We start from the raw sequence: 16,706 nt of genomic DNA, 5'->3' as shown, positions 1-16,706 counted from the left end.
GTATTTGGCACTTTATTGATTTCACAAGGTCATTTTAGACACATGATTTCTAAGTCAGCCGAAAATGAGATAGTACAAATTTCAGGATTTAAAATGGATTTCGTGTGCTGCTGAAATTTCAAATGCTTAACACCTTCAATGCTACAGGAGATTTTCCTCCTGTGCTGAATGATCTGTAAATCCATTGTTCATGACGAGCTCAGCTCGTCATAAGCACACGACAAGTGTACTGCACGACGAGCTGAGCTCGTCATGAGCATGGAAGGGGTTAAAACATCAATTTGTTATTAAACTCTACAAATTTGATTGCTAATATATGTAACCATATTAATACACAGAGTGTAGGTCAGTGTACGTCCACATTTGTTTAGCTGATTTTAAGACAGAGTATAGCAGAGCCTGGATAGCTCAGTCGGTAGAGCATCAGACTTTTAATCTGAGGGTCCAGGGTTCAAGTCCCTGTTCAGGCTGTTGCTTCCTTTAAAGAAAAATTACTCTAATTGGATGCTCTTTTTGTGTTCCCCTGCATGACGAATAAGATATTCCATTACTAAAATTGCAAAAACGTCTTTCATGGAGTTGTGAAATGCACATCTGCCTCATATATCATGTGCCATTTGACTAAACTTAAGTCGTACGTAGACTTACCTAAGGTATCATGTAACTTGAGACGGTGAATATAATTTCCCCAATTCAATATTCAAAATAAATCCATGGTTATAGTATCAAATGAACTTTATAAAGCTGATCAACATTATTTCATTTCAGAATATCTCTGCACCTAATCAAAGCGTATTGGCTCTTTGGCGCAATGGATAGCGCATTGGACTTCTAGGTGAATGTAAAAAAGATATTCAAAGGTTGTGGGTTCGAATCCCACCAGAGTCAGTTTTATCCCTATTTACTTCATAACTGTTTAAAAGAGTAATAAACAGTGCATGCATGCTTCTGCTTCACCAAAAAGGGCAGTGAAAGGAAGTCTATTTTAAATAGATACTATTCAAATTACGCAATCTTTGCAGAAGAGGAAATTGGCAGCTGTACTTATGAAAATGTAATTTACTCAGAAGTAAGATTTTGGGCCCTTCCTTAATTTTACAATGTCAATAAAAACATATGACTTCTAAGTCAGCAAAAAAAATGAGATAGTAGCAATTTCAGGACTTACAATAAGGTTAAATTTACTGAAGAGATTTCAAATGCTTGAAGTACCAATTCATTATTATATTCCGCGTATTCAGTACTTAATACCGGCAACCATCTTAAGAAACGTAGTGATAGTTGGGACACTTCCAAATGTTGATAAGGTCATTTTGTGGAGCGGCCTCTCCGAGCCTGGATAGCTCAGTCGGGAGAGCATCAGTCTTTTAATCTGAGGGCCCAGGGTTCAAGTCCCTGTTCAGGCGGCTTGGTTAAAGAAAAGGTATATCAATTGCATACTCTTTTCAGGATCCAATGAATGGGGAGTCCTATTCGAGATGTTTCAAAAAAGTCTTAATCAAGTCATTACATACCCATCTGTCTTCTACATTCTTTGACAAGGGTTAAGAAGACTTACCCAAACTGTATCATGTAGTTTGTTGATTATCTTTTACCCAATTCAATGTTCAAAATGTAAGGTAGTGTCCGATTAACTTGATAAAGTTGGTCAACAGCTGATAGGTCATCTTTTTATTTGTGAATCTCTGATCACCGTGTTGAATCAGGTCGGATCTCTAGTGCAATGGATAGCGGCTTGGAGTCCTAGACGAATGTAGCAAAAGCATTCAAAGGCTTTGTGTTCAAACACCAGCTGGGTCAATTTTATCCCTCCTCTTATTTTATAACTAATTGAAACAGTAACAAGCAATGCCTGCGTCTGCATCACCAGAAACATTTACCAAAATGGCAGTGAAAGAAAGTCTACTTAAACAGAGACTGTTTGCTTTGAAAACATTGCATAATCTATGCCCAAGAGGAAGTTCCCAAAGAAACTGCTGAAAATGTATGTAATTTAGTAGGTAGTAATAGTATTTGGCACTTTATTGATTTCACAAGGTCATTTTAGACACATGATTTCTAAGTCAGCCGAAAATGAGATAGTCCAAATTTCAGGATTTAAAATGGATTACGTGTGCTGCTGAAATTTCAAATGCTTAACACCTTCAATGCTACAGGAGATTTTCCTCCTGTGCTGAATGATCTGTAAATCCATTGTTCATGACGAGCTCAGCTCGTCGTAAGCACACGACAAGTGTACTGCACGACGAGCTGAGCTCGTCATGAGCATGGAAGGGGTTAAAACATCAATTTGTTATTAAACTCTACAAATTTGATTGCTAATATATGTAACCATATTAATACACAGAGTGTAGGTCAGTGTACGTCCACATTTGTTTAGCTGATTTTAAGACAGAGTATAGCAGAGCCTGGATAGCTCAGTCGGTAGAGCATCAGACTTTTAATCTGAGGGTCCAGGGTTCAAGTCACTGTTCAGGCTGTTGCTTCCTTTAAAGAAAAATTACTCTAATTGGATGCTCTTTTTGTGTTCCCCTGCATGACGAATAAGATATTCCATTACTAAAATTGCAAAAACGTCTTTCATGGAGTTGTGAAATGCACATCTGCCTCATATATCATGTGCCATTTGACTAAACTTAAGTCGTACGTAGACTTACCTAAGGTATCATGTAACTTGAGACGGTGAATATAATTTCCCCAATTCAATATTCAAACTAAATCCATGGTTATAGTATCAAATGAACTTTATAAAGCTGATCAACATTATTTCATTTCAGAATATCTCTGCACCTAATCAGAGCGTATTGGCTCTTTGGCGCAATGGATAGCGCATTGGACTTCTAGGTGAATGTAAAAAAGATATTCAAAGGTTGTGGGTTCGAATCCCACCAGAGTCAGTTTTATCCCTATTTACTTCATAACTGTTTAAAAGAGTAATAAACAGTGCATGCATGCTTCTGCTTCACCAAAAAGGGCAGTGAAAGGAAGTCTATTTTAAATAGATACTATTCAAATTACGCAATCTTTGCAGAAGAGGAAATTGGCAGCTGTACTTATGAAAATGTAATTTACTCAGAAGTAAGATTTTGGGCCCTTCCTTAATTTTACAATGTCAATAAAAACATATGACTTCTAAGTCAGCAAAAAAAATGAGATAGTAGCAATTTCAGGACTTACAATAAGGTTAAATTTACTGAAGAGATTTCAAATGCTTGAAGTACCAATTCATTATTATATTCCGCGTATTCAGTACTTAATACCGGCAACCATCTTAAGAAACGTAGTGATAGTTGGGACACTTCCAAATGTTGATAAGGTCATTTTGTGGAGCGGCCTCTCCGAGCCTGGATAGCTCAGTCGGGAGAGCATCAGTCTTTTAATCTGAGGGCCCAGGGTTCAAGTCCCTGTTCAGGCGGCTTGGTTAAAGAAAAGGTATATCAATTGCATACTCTTTTCAGGATCCAATGAATGGGGAGTCCTATTCGAGATGTTTCAAAAAAGTCTTAATCAATTCATTACATACCCATCTGTCTTCTACATTCTTTGACAAGGGTTAAGAAGACTTACCCAAACTGTATCATGTAGTTTGTTGATTATCTTTTACCCAATTCAATGTTCAAAATGTAAGGTAGTGTCCGATTAACTTGATAAAGTTGGTCAACAGCTGATAGGTCATCTTTTTATTTGTGAATCTCTGATCACCGTGTTGAATCAGGTCGGATCTCTAGTGCAATGGATAGCGGCTTGGAGTCCTAGACGAATGTAGCAAAAGCATTCAAAGGCTTTGTGTTCAAACACCAGCTGGGTCAATTTTATCCCTCCTCTTATTTTATAACTAATTGAAACAGTAACAAGCAATGCCTGCGTCTGCATCACCAGAAACATTTACCAAAATGGCAGTGAAAGAAAGTCTACTTAAACAGAGACTGTTTGCTTTGAAAACATTGCATAATCTATGCCCAAGAGGAAGTTCCCAAAGAAACTGCTGAAAATGTATGTAATTTAGTAGGTAGTAATAGTATTTGGCACTTTATTGATTTCACAAGGTCATTTTAGACACATGATTTCTAAGTCAGCCGAAAATGAGATAGTCCAAATTTCAGGATTTAAAATGGATTACGTGTGCTGCTGAAATTTCAAATGCTTAACACCTTCAATGCTACAGGAGATTTTCCTCCTGTGCTGAATGATCTGTAAATCCATTGTTCATGACGAGCTCAGCTCGTCATAAGCACACGACAAGTGTACTGCACGACGAGCTGAGCTCGTCATGAGCATGGAAGGGGTTAAAACATCAATTTGTTATTAAACTCTACAAATTTGATTGCTAATATATGTAACCATATTAATACACAGAGTGTAGGTCAGTGTACGTCCACATTTGTTTAGCTGATTTTAAGACAGAGTATAGCAGAGCCTGGATAGCTCAGTCGGTAGAGCATCAGACTTTTAATCTGAGGGTCCAGGGTTCAAGTCCCTGTTCAGGCTGTTGCTTCCTTTAAAGAAAAATTACTCTAATTGGATGCTCTTTTTGTGTTCCCCTGCATGACGAATAAGATATTCCATTACTAAAATTGCAAAAACGTCTTTCATGGAGTTGTGAAATGCACATCTGCCTCATATATCATGTGCCATTTGACTAAACTTAAGTCGTACGTAGACTTACCTAAGGTATCATGTAACTTGAGACGGTGAATATAATTTCCCCAATTCAATATTCAAAATAAATCCATGGTTATAGTATCAAATGAACTTTATAAAGCTGATCAACATTATTTCATTTCAGAATATCTCTGCACCTAATCAGAGCGTATTGGCTCTTTGGCGCAATGGATAGCGCATTGGACTTCTAGGTGAATGTAAAAAAGATATTCAAAGGTTGTGGGTTCGAATCCCACCAGAGTCAGTTTTATCCCTATTTACTTCATAACTGTTTAAAAGAGTAATAAACAGTGCATGCATGCTTCTGCTTCACCAAAAAGGGCAGTGAAAGGAAGTCTATTTTAAATAGATACTATTCAAATTACGCAATCTTTGCAGAAGAGGAAATTGGCAGCTGTACTTATGAAAATGTAATTTACTCAGAAGTAAGATTTTGGGCCCTTCCTTAATTTTACAATGTCAATAAAAACATATGACTTCTAAGTCAGCAAAAAAAATGAGATAGTAGCAATTTCAGGACTTACAATAAGGTTAAATTTACTGAAGAGATTTCAAATGCTTGAAGTACCAATTCATTATTATATTCCGCGTATTCAGTACTTAATACCGGCAACCATCTTAAGAAACGTAGTGATAGTTGGGACACTTCCAAATGTTGATAAGGTCATTTTGTGGAGCGGCCTCTCCGAGCCTGGATAGCTCAGTCGGGAGAGCATCAGTCTTTTAATCTGAGGGCCCAGGGTTCAAGTCCCTGTTCAGGCGGCTTGGTTAAAGAAAAGGTATATCAATTGCATACTCTTTTCAGGATCCAATGAATGGGGAGTCCTATTCGAGATGTTTCAAAAAAGTCTTAATCAATTCATTACATACCCATCTGTCTTCTACATTCTTTGACAAGGGTTAAGAAGACTTACCCAAACTGTATCATGTAGTTTGTTGATTATCTTTTACCCAATTCAATGTTCAAAATGTAAGGTAGTGTCCGATTAACTTGATAAAGTTGGTCAACAGCTGATAGGTCATCTTTTTATTTGTGAATCTCTGATCACCGTGTTGAATCAGGTCGGATCTCTAGTGCAATGGATAGCGGCTTGGAGTCCTAGACGAATGTAGCAAAAGCATTCAAAGGCTTTGTGTTCAAACACCAGCTGGGTCAATTTTATCCCTCCTCTTATTTTATAACTAATTGAAACAGTAACAAGCAATGCCTGCGTCTGCATCACCAGAAACATTTACCAAAATGGCAGTGAAAGAAAGTCTACTTAAACAGAGACTGTTTGCTTTGAAAACATTGCATAATCTATGCCCAAGAGGAAGTTCCCAAAGAAACTGCTGAAAATGTATGTAATTTAGTAGGTAGTAATAGTATTTGGCACTTTATTGATTTCACAAGGTCATTTTAGACACATGATTTCTAAGTCAGCCGAAAATGAGATAGTCCAAATTTCAGGATTTAAAATGGATTACGTGTGCTGCTGAAATTTCAAATGCTTAACACCTTCAATGCTACAGGAGATTTTCCTCCTGTGCTGAATGATCTGTAAATCCATTGTTCATGACGAGCTCAGCTCGTCATAAGCACACGACAAGTGTACTGCACGACGAGCTGAGCTCGTCATGAGCATGGAAGGGGTTAAAACATCAATTTGTTATTAAACTCTACAAATTTGATTGCTAATATATGTAACCATATTAATACACAGAGTGTAGGTCAGTGTACGTCCACATTTGTTTAGCTGATTTTAAGACAGAGTATAGCAGAGCCTGGATAGCTCAGTCGGTAGAGCATCAGACTTTTAATCTGAGGGTCCAGGGTTCAAGTCCCTGTTCAGGCTGTTGCTTCCTTTAAAGAAAAATTACTCTAATTGGATGCTCTTTTTGTGTTCCCCTGCATGACGAATAAGATATTCCATTACTAAAATTGCAAAAACGTCTTTCATGGAGTTGTGAAATGCACATCTGCCTCATATATCATGTGCCATTTGACTAAACTTAAGTCGTACGTAGACTTACCTAAGGTATCATGTAACTTGAGACGGTGAATATAATTTCCCCAATTCAATATTCAAAATAAATCCATGGTTATAGTATCAAATGAACTTTATAAAGCTGATCAACATTATTTCATTTCAGAATATCTCTGCACCTAATCAGAGCGTATTGGCTCTTTGGCGCAATGGATAGCGCATTGGACTTCTAGGTGAATGTAAAAAAGATATTCAAAGGTTGTGGGTTCGAATCCCACCAGAGTCAGTTTTATCCCTATTTACTTCATAACTGTTTAAAAGAGTAATAAACAGTGCATGCATGCTTCTGCTTCACCACAAAGGGCAGTGAAAGGAAGTCTATTTTAAATAGATACTATTCAAATTACGCAATCTTTGCAGAAGAGGAAATTGGCAGCTGTACTTATGAAAATGTAATTTACTCAGAAGTAAGATTTTGGGCCCTTCCTTAATTTTACAATGTCAATAAAAACATATGACTTCTAAGTCAGCAAAAAAAATGAGATAGTAGCAATTTCAGGACTTACAATAAGGTTAAATTTACTGAAGAGATTTCAAATGCTTGAAGTACCAATTCATTATTATATTCCGCGTATTCAGTACTTAATACCGGCAACCATCTTAAGAAACGTAGTGATAGTTGGGACACTTCCAAATGTTGATAAGGTCATTTTGTGGAGCGGCCTCTCCGAGCCTGGATAGCTCAGTCGGGAGAGCATCAGTCTTTTAATCTGAGGGCCCAGGGTTCAAGTCCCTGTTCAGGCGGCTTGGTTAAAGAAAAGGTATATCAATTGCATACTCTTTTCAGGATCCAATGAATGGGGAGTCCTATTCGAGATGTTTCAAAAAAGTCTTAATCAAGTCATTACATACCCATCTGTCTTCTACATTCTTTGACAAGGGTTAAGAAGACTTACCCAAACTGTATCATGTAGTTTGTTGATTATCTTTTACCCAATTCAATGTTCAAAATGTAAGGTAGTGTCCGATTAACTTGATAAAGTTGGTCAACAGCTGATAGGTCATCTTTTTATTTGTGAATCTCTGATTACCGTGTTGAATCAGGTCGGATCTCTAGTGCAATGGATAGCGGCTTGGAGTCCTAGACGAATGTAGCAAAAGCATTCAAAGGCTTTGTGTTCAAACACCAGCTGGGTCAATTTTATCCCTCCTCTTATTTTATAACTAATTGAAACAGTAACAAGCAATGCCTGCGTCTGCATCACCAGAAACATTTACCAAAATGGCAGTGAAAGAAAGTCTACTTAAACAGAGACTGTTTGCTTTGAAAACATTGCATAATCTATGCCCAAGAGGAAGTTCCCAAAGAAACTGCTGAAAATGTATGTAATTTAGTAGGTAGTAATAGTATTTGGCACTTTATTGATTTCACAAGGTCATTTTAGACACATGATTTCTAAGTCAGCCGAAAATGAGATAGTACAAATTTCAGGATTTAAAATGGATTACGTGTGCTGCTGAAATTTCAAATGCTTAACACCTTCAATGCTACAGGAGATTTTCCTCCTGTGCTGAATGATCTGTAAATCCATTGTTCATGACGAGCTCAGCTCGTCATAAGCACACGACAAGTGTACTGCACGACGAGCTGAGCTCGTCATGAGCATGGAAGGGGTTAAAACATCAATTTGTTATTAAACTCTACAAATTTGATTGCTAATATATGTAACCATATTAATACACAGAGTGTAGGTCAGTGTACGTCCACATTTGTTTAGCTGATTTTAAGACAGAGTATAGCAGAGCCTGGATAGCTCAGTCGGTAGAGCATCAGACTTTTAATCTGAGGGTCCAGGGTTCAAGTCCCTGTTCAGGCGGTTGCTTCCTTTAAAGAAAAATTACTCTAATTGGATGCTCTTTTTGTGTTCCCCTGCATGACGAATAAGATATTCCATTACTAAAATTGCAAAAACGTCTTTCATGGAGTTGTGAAATGCACATCTGCCTCATATATCATGTGCCATTTGACTAAACTTAAGTCGTACGTAGACTTACCTAAGGTATCATGTAACTTGAGACGGTGAATATAATTTCCCCAATTCAATATTCAAAATAAATCCATGGTTATAGTATCAAATGAACTTTATAAAGCTGATCAACATTATTTCATTTCAGAATATCTCTGCACCTAATCAGAGCGTATTGGCTCTTTGGCGCAATGGATAGCGCATTGGACTTCTAGGTGAATGTAAAAAAGATATTCAAAGGTTGTGGGTTCGAATCCCACCAGAGTCAGTTTTATCCCTATTTACTTCATAACTGTTTAAAAGAGTAATAAACAGTGCATGCATGCTTCTGCTTCACCAAAAAGGGCAGTGAAAGGAAGTCTATTTTAAATAGATACTATTCAAATTACGCAATCTTTGCAGAAGAGGAAATTGGCAGCTGTACTTATGAAAATGTAATTTACTCAGAAGTAAGATTTTGGGCCCTTCCTTAATTTTACAATGTCAATAAAAACATATGACTTCTAAGTCAGCAAAAAAAATGAGATAGTAGCAATTTCAGGACTTACAATAAGGTTAAATTTACTGAAGAGATTTCAAATGCTTGAAGTACCAATTCATTATTATATTCCGCGTATTCAGTACTTAATACCGGCAACCATCTTAAGAAACGTAGTGATAGTTGGGACACTTCCAAATGTTGATAAGGTCATTTTGTGGAGCGGCCTCTCCGAGCCTGGATAGCTCAGTCGGGAGAGCATCAGTCTTTTAATCTGAGGGCCCAGGGTTCAAGTCCCTGTTCAGGCGGCTTGGTTAAAGAAAAGGTATATCAATTGCATACTCTTTTCAGGATCCAATGAATGGGGAGTCCTATTCGAGATGTTTCAAAAAAGTCTTAATCAAGTCATTACATACCCATCTGTCTTCTACATTCTTTGACAAGGGTTAAGAAGACTTACCCAAACTGTATCATGTAGTTTGTTGATTATCTTTTACCCAATTCAATGTTCAAAATGTAAGGTAGTGTCCGATTAACTTGATAAAGTTGGTCAACAGCTGATAGGTCATCTTTTTATTTGTGAATCTCTGATCACCGTGTTGAATCAGGTCGGATCTCTAGTGCAATGGATAGCGGCTTGGAGTCCTAGACGAATGTAGCAAAAGCATTCAAAGGCTTTGTGTTCAAACACCAGCTGGGTCAATTTTATCCCTCCTCTTATTTTATAACTAATTGAAACAGTAACAAGCAATGCCTGCGTCTGCATCACCAGAAACATTTACCAAAATGGCAGTGAAAGAAAGTCTACTTAAACAGAGACTGTTTGCTTTGAAAACATTGCATAATCTATGCCCAAGAGGAAGTTCCCAAAGAAACTGCTGAAAATGTATGTAATTTAGTAGGTAGTAATAGTATTTGGCACTTTATTGATTTCACAAGGTCATTTTAGACACATGATTTCTAAGTCAGCCGAAAATGAGATAGTACAAATTTCAGGATTTAAAATGGATTACGTGTGCTGCTGAAATTTCAAATGCTTAACACCTTCAATGCTACAGGAGATTTTCCTCCTGTGCTGAATGATCTGTAAATCCATTGTTCATGACGAGCTCAGCTCGTCATAAGCACACGACAAGTGTACTGCACGACGAGCTGAGCTCGTCATGAGCATGGAAGGGGTTAAAACATCAATTTGTTATTAAACTCTACAAATTTGATTGCTAATATATGTAACCATATTAATACACAGAGTGTAGGTCAGTGTACGTCCACATTTGTTTAGCTGATTTTAAGACAGAGTATAGCAGAGCCTGGATAGCTCAGTCGGTAGAGCATCAGACTTTTAATCTGAGGGTCCAGGGTTCAAGTCCCTGTTCAGGCGGTTGCTTCCTTTAAAGAAAAATTACTCTAATTGGATGCTCTTTTTGTGTTCCCCTGCATGACGAATAAGATATTCCATTACTAAAATTGCAAAAACGTCTTTCATGGAGTTGTGAAATGCACATCTGCCTCATATATCATGTGCCATTTGACTAAACTTAAGTCGTACGTAGACTTACCTAAGGTATCATGTAACTTGAGACGGTGAATATAATTTCCCCAATTCAATATTCAAAATAAATCCATGGTTATAGTATCAAATGAACTTTATAAAGCTGATCAACATTATTTCATTTCAGAATATCTCTGCACCTAATCAGAGCGTATTGGCTCTTTGGCGCAATGGATAGCGCATTGGACTTCTAGGTGAATGTAAAAAAGATATTCAAAGGTTGTGGGTTCGAATCCCACCAGAGTCAGTTTTATCCCTATTTACTTCATAACTGTTTAAAAGAGTAATAAACAGTGCATGCATGCTTCTGCTTCACCAAAAAGGGCAGTGAAAGGAAGTCTATTTTAAATAGATACTATTCAAATTACGCAATCTTTGCAGAAGAGGAAATTGGCAGCTGTACTTATGAAAATGTAATTTACTCAGAAGTAAGATTTTGGGCCCTTCCTTAATTTTACAATGTCAATAAAAACATATGACTTCTAAGTCAGCAAAAAAAATGAGATAGTAGCAATTTCAGGACTTACAATAAGGTTAAATTTACTGAAGAGATTTCAAATGCTTGAAGTACCAATTCATTATTATATTCCGCGTATTCAGTACTTAATACCGGCAACCATCTTAAGAAACGTAGTGATAGTTGGGACACTTCCAAATGTTGATAAGGTCATTTTGTGGAGCGGCCTCTCCGAGCCTGGATAGCTCAGTCGGGAGAGCATCAGTCTTTTAATCTGAGGGCCCAGGGTTCAAGTCCCTGTTCAGGCGGCTTGGTTAAAGAAAAGGTATATCAATTGCATACTCTTTTCAGGATCCAATGAATGGGGAGTCCTATTCGAGATGTTTCAAAAAAGTCTTAATCAAGTCATTACATACCCATCTGTCTTCTACATTCTTTGACAAGGGTTAAGAAGACTTACCCAAACTGTATCATGTAGTTTGTTGATTATCTTTTACCCAATTCAATGTTCAAAATGTAAGGTAGTGTCCGATTAACTTGATAAAGTTGGTCAACAGCTGATAGGTCATCTTTTTATTTGTGAATCTCTGATCACCGTGTTGAATCAGGTCGGATCTCTAGTGCAATGGATAGCGGCTTGGAGTCCTAGACGAATGTAGCAAAAGCATTCAAAGGCTTTGTGTTCAAACACCAGCTGGGTCAATTTTATCCCTCCTCTTATTTTATAACTAATTGAAACAGTAACAAGCAATGCCTGCGTCTGCATCACCAGAAACATTTACCAAAATGGCAGTGAAAGAAAGTCTACTTAAACAGAGACTGTTTGCTTTGAAAACATTGCATAATCTATGCCCAAGAGGAAGTTCCCAAAGAAACTGCTGAAAATGTATGTAATTTAGTAGGTAGTAATAGTATTTGGCACTTTATTGATTTCACAAGGTCATTTTAGACACATGATTTCTAAGTCAGCCGAAAATGAGATAGTACAAATTTCAGGATTTAAAATGGATTACGTGTGCTGCTGAAATTTCAAATGCTTAACACCTTCAATGCTACAGGAGATTTTCCTCCTGTGCTGAATGATCTGTAAATCCATTGTTCATGACGAGCTCAGCTCGTCATAAGCACACGACAAGTGTACTGCACGACGAGCTGAGCTCGTCATGAGCATGGAAGGGGTTAAAACATCAATTTGTTATTAAACTCTACAAATTTGATTGCTAATATATGTAACCATATTAATACACAGAGTGTAGGTCAGTGTACGTCCACATTTGTTTAGCTGATTTTAAGACAGAGTATAGCAGAGCCTGGATAGCTCAGTCGGTAGAGCATCAGACTTTTAACCTGAGGGTCCAGGGTTCAAGTCCCTGTTCAGGCTGTTGCTTCCTTTAAAGAAAAATTACTCTAATTGGATGCTCTTTTTGTGTTCCCCTGCATGACGAATAAGATATTCCATTACTAAAATTGCAAAAACGTCTTTCATGGAGTTGTGAAATGCACATCTGCCTCATATATCATGTGCCATTTGACTAAACTTAAGTCGTACGTAGACTTACCTAAGGTATCATGTAACTTGAGACGGTGAATATAATTTCCCCAATTCAATATTCAAAATAAATCCATGGTTATAGTATCAAATGAACTTTATAAAGCTGATCAACATTATTTCATTTCAGAATATCTCTGCACCTAATCAGAGCGTATTGGCTCTTTGGCGCAATGGATAGCGCATTGGACTTCTAGGTGAATGTAAAAAAGATATTCAAAGGTTGTGGGTTCGAATCCCACCAGAGTCAGTTTTATCCCTATTTACTTCATAACTGTTTAAAAGAGTAATAAACAGTGCATGCATGCTTCTGCTTCACCAAAAAGGGCAGTGAAAGGAAGTCTATTTTAAATAGATACTATTCAAATTACGCAATCTTTGCAGAAGAGGAAATTGGCAGCTGTACTTATGAAAATGTAATTTACTCAGAAGTAAGATTTTGGGCCCTTCCTTAATTTTACAATGTCAATAAAAACATATGACTTCTAAGTCAGCAAAAAAAATGAGATAGTAGCAATTTCAGGACTTACAATAAGGTTAAATTTACTGAAGAGATTTCAAATGCTTGAAGTACCAATTCATTATTATATTCCGCGTATTCAGTACTTAATACCGGCAACCATCTTAAGAAACGTAGTGATAGTTGGGACACTTCCAAATGTTGATAAGGTCATTTTGTGGAGCGGCCTCTCCGAGCCTGGATAGCTCAGTCGGGAGAGCATCAGTCTTTTAATCTGAGGGCCCAGGGTTCAAGTCCCTGTTCAGGCGGCTTGGTTAAAGAAAAGGTATATCAATTGCATACTCTTTTCAGGATCCAATGAATGGGGAGTCCTATTCGAGATGTTTCAAAAAAGTCTTAATCAAGTCATTACATACCCATCTGTCTTCTACATTCTTTGACAAGGGTTAAGAAGACTTACCCAAACTGTATCATGTAGTTTGTTGATTATCTTTTACCCAATTCAATGTTCAAAATGTAAGGTAGTGTCCGATTAACTTGATAAAGTTGGTCAACAGCTGATAGGTCATCTTTTTATTTGTGAATCTCTGATCACCGTGTTGAATCAGGTCGGATCTCTAGTGCAATGGATAGCGGCTTGGAGTCCTAGACGAATGTAGCAAAAGCATTCAAAGGCTTTGTGTTCAAACACCAGCTGGGTCAATTTTATCCCTCCTCTTATTTTATAACTAATTGAAACAGTAACAAGCAATGCCTGCGTCTGCATCACCAGAAACATTTACCAAAATGGCAGTGAAAGAAAGTCTACTTAAACAGAGACTGTTTGCTTTGAAAACATTACATAATCTATGCCCAAGAGGAAGTTCCCAAAGAAACTGCTGAAAATGTATGTAATTTAGTAGGTAGTAATAGTATTTGGCACTTTATTGATTTCACAAGGTCATTTTAGACACATGATTTCTAAGTCAGCCGAAAATGAGATAGTACAAATTTCAGGATTTAAAATGGATTACGTGTGCTGCTGAAATTTCAAATGCTTAACACCTTCAATGCTACAGGAGATTTTCCTCCTGTGCTGAATGATCTGTAAATCCATTGTTCATGACGAGCTCAGCTCGTCATAAGCACACGACAAGTGTACTGCACGACGAGCTGAGCTCGTCATGAGCATGGAAGGGGTTAAAACATCAATTTGTTATTAAACTCTACAAATTTGATTGCTAATATATGTAACCATATTAATACACAGAGTGTAGGTCAGTGTACGTCCACATTTGTTTAGCTGATTTTAAGACAGAGTATAGCAGAGCCTGGATAGCTCAGTCGGTAGAGCATCAGACTTTTAATCTGAGGGTCCAGGGTTCAAGTCCCTGTTCAGGCGGTTGCTTCCTTTAAAGAAAAATTACTCTAATTGGATGCTCTTTTTGTGTTCCCCTGCATGACGAATAAGATATTCCATTACTAAAATTGCAAAAACGTCTTTCATGGAGTTGTGAAATGCACATCTGCCTCATATATCATGTGCCATTTGACTAAACTTAAGTCATACGTAGACTTACCTAAGGTATCATGTAACTTGAGACGGTGAATATAATTTCCCCAATTCAATATTCAAAATAAATCCATGGTTATAGTATCAAATGAACTTTATAAAGCTGATCAACATTATTTCATTTCAGAATATCTCTGCACCTAATCAGAGCGTATTGGCTCTTTGGCGCAATGGATAGCGCATTGGACTTCTAGGTGAATGTAAAAAAGATATTCAAAGGTTGTGGGTTCGAATCCCACCAGAGTCAGTTTTATCCCTATTTACTTCATAACTGTTTAAAAGAGTAATAAACAGTGCATGCATGCTTCTGCTTCACCAAAAAGGGCAGTGAAAGGAAGTCTATTTTAAATAGATACTATTCAAATTACGCAATCTTTGCAGAAGAGGAAATTGGCAGCTGTACTTATGAAAATGTAATTTACTCAGAAGTAAGATTTTGGGCCCTTCCTTAATTTTACAATGTCAATAAAAACATATGACTTCTAAGTCAGCAAAAAAAATGAGATAGTAGCAATTTCAGGACTTACAATAAGGTTAAATTTACTGAAGAGATTTCAAATGCTTGAAGTACCAATTCATTATTATATTCCGCGTATTCAGTACTTAATACCGGCAACCATCTTAAGAAACGTAGTGATAGTTGGGACACTTCCAAATGTTGATAAGGTCATTTTGTGGAGCGGCCTCTCCGAGCCTGGATAGCTCAGTCGGGAGAGCATCAGTCTTTTAATCTGAGGGCCCAGGGTTCAAGTCCCTGTTCAGGCGGCTTGGTTAAAGAAAAGGTATATCAATTGCATACTCTTTTCAGGATTCAATGAATGGGGAGTCCTATTCGAGATGTTTCAAAAAAGTCTTAATCAAGTCATTACATACCCATCTGTCTTCTACATTCTTTGACAAGGGTTAAGAAGACTTACCCAAACTGTATCATGTAGTTTGTTGATTATCTTTTACCCAATTCAATGTTCAAAATGTAAGGTAGTGTCCGATTAACTTGATAAAGTTGGTCAACAGCTGATAGGTCATCTTTTTATTTGTGAATCTCTGATCACCGTGTTGAATCAGGTCGGATCTCTAGTGCAATGGATAGCGGCTTGGAGTCCTAGACGAATGTAGCAAAAGCATTCAAAGGCTTTGTGTTCAAACACCAGCTGGGTCAATTTTATCCCTCCTCTTATTTTATAACTAATTGAAACAGTAACAAGCAATGCCTGCGTCTGCATCACCAGAAACATTTACCAAAATGGCAGTGAAAGAAAGTCTACTTAAACAGAGACTGTTTGCTTTGAAAACATTGCATAATCTATGCCCAAGAGGAAGTTCCCAAAGAAACTGCTGAAAATGTATGTAATTTAGTAGGTAGTAATAGTATTTGGCACTTTATTGATTTCACAAGGTCATTTTAGACACATGATTTCTAAGTCAGCCGAAAATGAGATAGTACAAATTTCAGGATTTAAAATGGATTACGTGTGCTGCTGAAATTTCAAATGCTTAACACCTTCAATGCTACAGGAGATTTTCCTCCTGTGCTGAATGATCTGTAAATCCATTGTTCATGACGAGCTCAGCTCGTCATAAGCACACGACAAGTGTACTGCACGACGAGCTGAGCTCGTCATGAGCATGGAAGGGGTTAAAACATCAATTTGTTATTAAACTCTACAAATTTGATTGCTAATATATGTAACCATATTAATACACAGAGTGTAGGTCAGTGTACGTCCACATTTGTTTAGCTGATTTTAAGACAGAGTATAGCAGAGCCTGGATAGCTCAGTCGGTAGAGCATCAGACTTTTAACCTGAGGGTCCAGGGTTCAAGTCCCTGTTCAGGCTGTTGCTTCCTTTAAAGAAAAATTACTCTAATTGGATGCTCTTTTTGTGTTCCCCTGCATGACGAATAAGATATTCCATTACTAAAATTGCAAAAACGTCTTTCATGGAGTTGTGAAATGCACATCTGCCTCATATATCATGTGCCATTTGACTAAACTTAAGTC

General features: G+C 37.3%; 6 non-coding genes across 6 annotated transcripts; all 6 read left to right on the top strand.

The window, feature by feature from the left end:
- Window positions 1–397: 397 nt before the first annotated feature.
- On the top strand, window positions 398–470 carry TRNAK-UUU (transfer RNA lysine (anticodon UUU)). Its single transcript has one exon. It is a non-coding gene; the product is annotated as a tRNA-Lys (tRNA).
- A 3,945-nt stretch (window positions 471–4,415) lies between these two features.
- Window positions 4,416–4,488, top strand: TRNAK-UUU (transfer RNA lysine (anticodon UUU)). The gene has a single exon. It is a non-coding gene; the product is annotated as a tRNA-Lys (tRNA).
- A 1,936-nt stretch (window positions 4,489–6,424) lies between these two features.
- On the top strand, window positions 6,425–6,497 carry TRNAK-UUU (transfer RNA lysine (anticodon UUU)). The gene has a single exon. It is a non-coding gene; the product is annotated as a tRNA-Lys (tRNA).
- Window positions 6,498–8,433: 1,936 nt separating this feature from the next.
- TRNAK-UUU (transfer RNA lysine (anticodon UUU)) lies at window positions 8,434–8,506 on the top strand. Its single transcript has one exon. It is a non-coding gene; the product is annotated as a tRNA-Lys (tRNA).
- Window positions 8,507–10,442: 1,936 nt separating this feature from the next.
- On the top strand, window positions 10,443–10,515 carry TRNAK-UUU (transfer RNA lysine (anticodon UUU)). The gene has a single exon. It is a non-coding gene; the product is annotated as a tRNA-Lys (tRNA).
- Window positions 10,516–14,460: 3,945 nt separating this feature from the next.
- On the top strand, window positions 14,461–14,533 carry TRNAK-UUU (transfer RNA lysine (anticodon UUU)). Its single transcript has one exon. It is a non-coding gene; the product is annotated as a tRNA-Lys (tRNA).
- The last annotated feature ends 2,173 nt before the right edge of the window (window positions 14,534–16,706 follow it).

The sequence above is a fragment of the Lissotriton helveticus genome, chromosome 1_1 (assembly GCF_964261635.1).
Source record: "Lissotriton helveticus chromosome 1_1, aLisHel1.1, whole genome shotgun sequence".
Lineage (NCBI taxonomy): Eukaryota > Metazoa > Chordata > Amphibia > Caudata > Salamandridae > Lissotriton > Lissotriton helveticus.
The sequence above is the reverse complement of the archived record's forward strand: the minus strand, read 5'-3'. Positions and strand labels throughout refer to the sequence as shown.